The sequence below is a fragment of the Lygodium microphyllum genome, chromosome 24 (assembly GCF_053477565.2).
Source record: "Lygodium microphyllum isolate KBCC chromosome 24, Lygodium_microphyllum_v1.1.10, whole genome shotgun sequence".
NCBI lineage: Eukaryota > Viridiplantae > Streptophyta > Polypodiopsida > Schizaeales > Lygodiaceae > Lygodium > Lygodium microphyllum.
Window position 1 is genome coordinate 11,460,532 of NC_141158.1, and position 6,452 is coordinate 11,466,983.

The 6,452-nt window shown below is 41.0% G+C and overlaps 1 pseudogene; it reads left to right on the plus strand.

Annotated features, from left to right (window-relative positions):
- Positions 1 to 3,988: 3,988 nt before the first annotated feature.
- Positions 3,989 to 5,183, plus strand: LOC148014842 (abscisic acid receptor PYL8 pseudogene; annotated as a pseudogene).
- Positions 5,184 to 6,452: the final 1,269 nt, after the last annotated feature.

The following is a 6,452-nucleotide window of genomic DNA, read 5'->3' on the forward strand; positions in this document are numbered from 1 at the left end:
CATTGAATACTTGCTTGAACGAGATAAAATATAGATATTACCAATGAGAATGGAGGCCTGTTCACCTGAGCACTCTCCGAATCCCAGAAAATCATGCATCGTCCACATGAGAATGGCTCGAATATTGGGCTGACTATTGTGCCTGGTCATATCTTGCATGGTGACCCCCTCCTCCCACAAAATCTTAAGCTCATTGACTAATGGACGAAGATACACGTCCATATTTTTTACTTTGTAGGCCAGGGATTAGTAAGCTAAGGATGAGATGTCCTTTCTTCGTAGAAAGCCATGGAGGGATATTGTAGTTGACAAGGAAATACGCCACACACTGTAAGAAGTTGAGCGCAGACCGAATGGGTTCCCGCCATCCATTGCAAGACCGAGCCGAAGATTCCTTGGCTCTCGGACAAAGCCTGGGAAGGTAGAGTCAATGTGGCTCCATGCGCATGAATCCGCTAATATTCGTTGAACTCCATCCATGGACCTATTCTGCGCATGCCACATTTTCAAGCTCGCCATGCCGGACGTATGAAACATGTGGTTTATGTGGGGGATAAGCGAAAAGTGTTTGAGAACTTTTTGAGAGATGGTTTGCCCTTGCAAGTCCTGTTGATACCTGTGAGCACCACACTTTGGACATGTCTCCATAGTCTCATATTCTCCTCGAAATAGTATGCAATCATTGATACATGCATGGATGTTATTGTAGTCCATGCCAAGCTTTCGTAAAACATGTTGTGCATCATCACGAGACTCTACTAGGTATTTACAGGTGGTAATATATGATATTTTAATAACCTGAAAAAAATCATAAATACCTTGAAAAAGCACAAATGTTTGTAATAATAGTACCGAAAAAAAATCAATGAAGCATATATACAAGGTATCTGAACAACTCGGTCACACTCGTATCGCTCCACCCGTATTTTGCTTACACACTTAAGAGTGCAAGTAGTGTCTTCAGGCGAGATACTTGGCACCCATCATATAATGGTATGGATGCTTCCTCTCTAAGCGGATCAGAAGTCTCGACATCCATGGGAATCAATGCATCGATCATTGCCTCCATCTCAGGCTCCAAGATTGTAGGTAGTTCTCGAAGGTTGCATGTCTCCTCTGGCATTGACGATATAGATTGGCCTTGCAAGTGGTGGAATGGCTCCTGCACTCCATCCATCGCACATCCACGTACTCTTCTAATTGGCCACAAAGGGTGCACTCCTCCTCCTTGGGATGAGACATCACCTCCTTGGATAGAAAATTTGCCAGCGAAACCCAATCTTATTGTATATGGTATTCAATTAGCTTGCGAGTACAATGCGTGATTGATATTAACTTTTCTTACCGTTTGCTAAAAATCTGCAATCGCCTGATCAATGATCTCAAATTGAAACTCGCCAAATTGTCGTACGTATTCTATAGACAATCGGTATTTTCGTCTAATTGTCAACTTGCATTGAGAGCAAGGACATGGGACACGCTGATTAAGATACGCCTCGCGATCTTGAACAGCAGGACCTTCTTCGTTTTCCATTTTGTCTACGTTACAACAAACAATTTGATTTTGTTATCATTATTTTTTTTCTTAGATTGTTATCCTCTCCTTCCATCTCTCTCTTTTTCTATGACTAGGACTACGACCATGACCATGACCACGACCACGACCACGACCACGACTATGACCACGGTTACGTAGTACCTAGCATATAGTACCTAGTACCGAGTACCTAGTACCTAGCATATAGTATCATAGAACACTAGTATTTAGTACCTAGTACTCGGTGCCTAGCACATAATATCATAGCATCTTAGTATCCTTTCTTATAGATTTAAGAAAAAAGGATTATGTTTTATTAAGGAAAAAATGATCCTTTCTTATATATTATGTTTTATTAAGGAAAAAATCATATCTTTCCCTATTACTTATAGATTTAAGAAAAAATGATTATGCTTTATTAAGGAAAAAATCATAGCTGAATATATTTATAAATAGGCCTTAAATGCATGTGATATAGAGGGTATACATATAGTGAATTATCTGGGCATACAAAGAAGTCAAGGAGGTTTTGCATGTACACTATGCAAGCTTTATCTGTAGACCATCCAATCAACCTTGATGCTAGTCACACTTTTCTTGATGAAATTGTTTTTCCAAATGCCAAGTTCCCTATTGCCATCTTAGATACCAAGCTTCTTGATGCTCTTTTCCAATTGCATGTTGATTATTTGAACATTGGTTCCTTTTTTTGATGGTGCAACAAAATGTAGTCATAAATTGCAAAGCAAAGTAGATGGCTTTTGTTCTCATGTTACTAATGTACGAGAACTTGATGAAGAGCACAAACACAAGTTTCCTATTTCAAAGTCAATCTATGTAAAAGAGAAACGAGAAGAAAAAGTAGAAAGAGTGGATTGAAAAAAAAGCTCTCTCTCTTTGTCTCAAGTCTTAAGGTGAGGATCTCTTCAGCCCTCGTAAGCAATCATATTCTCTTCTAGATCCAGTCTTTCTTGATTGTGGATAGTAGAAATTCAACATGCAATGGTAATGGATGGTGTCTCATCACCATTACTCCCTTTGGACCTCTGGAGTGCTTTTTCTTAAGCGAAGGATGACTACATTGACCTCAACATGCATATTTCAAGTGCAAGTTGGAAAACAATATGGGTGCTGCAAATTCTAGGAAATGATTCAAGATGAAAAGATTCAATCAAGCATCGTCCTCATTTATCCATCACTTTCTTATTGATTTGGAATGATTGTCGAGACTTAGAGCTAGTCTTGTTAAAGCTATACGACTATAATCCTTTTCTTTCCACACTTACATCCTTTGATTGAAGAAAAAATAAAGCACATCGTCATTCTGTACAAGCAGCAAATTATGCACTTGTAATTATAGGATCTACAATGCAATAGGTAACATTGTCTCTCGTCGGCACTTAGTTGTTGGGGGGGATGTTGAAGTGTAAGTCCAAGTGAACACCTCGTCCACCTAAGAGGCCCCGTCATATCATGCCTTGAGCACTTAAGAGGCACACACACCCCTTGATATCATGCAATCTAACAAGAGCCTTGTTCATATCATGCAATCTAACATCTATTTATAGTACCATTATGTACATCAATCAATTACATCTAATAATCTATCGTCACCTTCTCTTGTCTATCTTCTCTCCTTTGTTCTGTCATTCATCTCTTTTCCTCTGTCATTCATCTCTTTTCCATTGTAGATGTCTAATAGTGGGAGGTTGCTTGGCCCCCTACATATACTGAAACGACTCCTCAATTGTAAGAGGGTGACACATCCCATCAAACCTAATCTTCTTACATTTGGTAGATTTGGTGAAGTGGATTTGATATTTTATAGCCATTCTTCCCACATATATAGGGGACATACAAAAAAGTGGTATTATGCCCATACTCTACACATTGACAAAAAAGACGGGCACTTGGATGACCTATGCCCATCATTTCGACACATTGGACATAACCCCACCCTCTTAAGGAAAGTGAAGCCCACCTTGCATATGACCAGACATCGAGAGCCCTTTGAAACAGTGGCATATGAATGCCCTCTTCATGGCCTTCATACGTTGTGAGGAGATTAAGGTTATAAACAAGAGCGGGGATGACTTTTTTGGCAGAAGCTTCATTGCAGGTAATCAGCGATGAATGCATTGTCCTAAATCGGACAGGCCATGATGCAGTAGTAAGTACCCAATTCTGGTTTCGCCATTTTCGAATCTTCCCTCAATTATATCAGGCCTTCAAACTTTCTTCTCTTCAAGTGCGAAGAAAAAGAAGAATGAGATTTCCGGCATAGCCTTTTCGCCTTTCCCTGGCGCTATGAAAGGAGCAGCTGGCAATGTCACTCGCTTATAAGCGATCGTCTCCATCCTTTTTCCTTCCGGCCTTCATTTCCGATTTCTTTTGATCTACAATGCTCTCCTGGAGGCTTCTGGCGTTGGCTGCTCTGCCGCTCATGGCTGCCTGTTGATTCTGTCCTTTCATTGCCTTGAGCTCCACATTGTGAGATCATGATTTTCCCGCCAAACTCAGACTCGCAAATCCAGTCGGACTCCATCTCACGACACCACACGCATGAAACTCTGGAACATCAGACCAGCTCCGTTCTCACCAAAAGGATCCGAGCTTCTATCTCCGCGGTAGATATCTAGTTGAGCCAACAGCTTTCGTGTACCTTTTTTGTTACAGTGCGCTGATTGAAGGTTTTTTCAAGTTCGGTTTGGATTGTGCCTGAAACGTAACATATTAGGACTTCATTGATCTTGCATTGCACACCTGCATTCCTTATTGTATCATTTTCTTTAAACTGTTGTCATACTTGTCCCACCTTTTGATACGTAAAGATGTGGCATCAATTCAGTCAAATGCCTTTCGGAAATCGTTCCTGCTTCCTCGGCCTTGCAGGCCATATATAGACCAGACATCGTGTTATACACTTGTGAATTTTGTAAAACCGCATATTGGTGAATTAGAAGACCAGTCGCCTTGGCATCATATAAGATATCTACCTTTTGTGATCAATTGTTGAATCGACTGTGTTCTTGAAATGGAAATCTCTCTGGTTCTGTCTTATGATCAGGTTTGGTCCATTGTGCGCCGCTTTGATGAGCCGCAGAGATACAAGCCCTTTGTGCGAAGCTGTGTGACTCATGGGGAGATCCAAGAAGGTAGTGTCAGAGAGGTGTATGTTGTGTCAGGCCTACCTACAACAACCAGCATCGAGATCTTGGAGATGATGAACAGCACATTTTTGAATACTGAATTCTTTGTGGTGATCATCGCCTGAAAATAAGTTGTATATTGGCTGAAGTGTTCAATAGCAGTGAAGAAACTCTTGAGCCTTGAGTATATATCGCTGTATCTATTATGGACGGTTAGTGTCTTAGCTTGTTCCAGTCCCATATTGGTTGGATGAAACTAACAATCAACAGAAGGGGAGTTGACTCTGTGCTCATGCGTCTACTGGTTCCAGAATTACAAATCAGTTGTCACGCTTCATCCAGAACTTATTGAAGGAAAGGCAGGAACACTCGTAGTTGAGTCGTATTTGGTGGATGTACCAGAAGGAAACACCAAGGAAGAGACCAGGAATTTTGTGGAAACTCTTATAAAGCAAAACTTGACATCACTTGCAGACATCTCAGAGAAACTTCCATAGAAGCTTACATGCAGACTGGGAATGTGAGAGAAGCACCATGGAAGAACCAGGAACGCTTTTTGCGAAACTTTTTGTATAATTCGTTTGTCAGGTGGAGTAGGAGCTCTTGGGAGAGGACATACCGCGTGTGAGGATGATGACAGAGCTCCATCATCCAAATTAATTAATTATTCAAATAAATATAAAAAATTAAACAACCGGCAAATCACCGGAAGAGAACCGACACGTCCGCAAAAGTCTGGGGCCCATACTGATATTTATCTTCGCCCTCAGGTATCCCTTGTGCGATGGCTATCTAAACGAGATGACCTCACAAATGACTGACATATTTTCAAGTGACAACAGATTATGTTTCTGAAATAATTTGGTACCGCTCATGTTGGCGAGCGGGTTAGGTAAGTCATGTGACACTTGTCCTAGATCCATTATCACATTTGATTTGAAAATCGTAGCAGGTTTGCATCATTTTTCCGCCATGCAAAACTCTCACAGTATTTTCTTATCTGGCTAGTATTCCGCTTAAGTGTTTTGTACTATGGACAAGGTGTTTCTCTACGTCAACGTTGTCCTTTCGTAGGGCTCAGCTTGTAAGTTGTGATTCTCTTGAGACGTGTAGCACCTTTCAGAATTGGTAGCAGGTTTGCATCATTTTTCCGCCATGCAAAACTCTCACAGTATTTTCTTATCTGGCTAGTATTCCGCTTAAGTGTTTTGTACTATGGACAAGGTGTTTCTCTACGTCAACGTTGTCCTTTCGTAGGGCTCAGCTTGTAAGTTGTGATTCTCTTGAGACGTGTAGCACCTTTCAGAATTGGTAGCAGGTTTGCATCATTTTTCCGCCATGCAAAACTCTCACAGTATTTTCTTATCTGGCTAGTATTCCGCTTAAGTGTTTTGTACTATGGACAAGGTGTTTCTCTACGTCAACGTTGTCCTTTCGTAGGGCTCAGCTTGTAAGTTGTGATTCTCTTGAGACGTGTAGCACCTTTCAGAATTGGTAGCAGGTTTGCATCATTTTTCCGCCATGCAAAACTCTCACAGTATTTTCTTATCTGGCTAGTATTCCGCTTAAGTGTTTTGTACTATGGACAAGGTGTTTCTCTACGTCAACGTTGTCCTTTCGTAGGGCTCAGCTTGTAAGTTGTGATTCTCTTGAGACGTGTAGCACCTTTCAGAATTGGTAAAACCCGACGAATCCCATCAATCTCAGGCGTTTAGTGGTTTGAATGCATAGTCGATCTTATTAGGCTACGTGATGCCAGGTGTTTT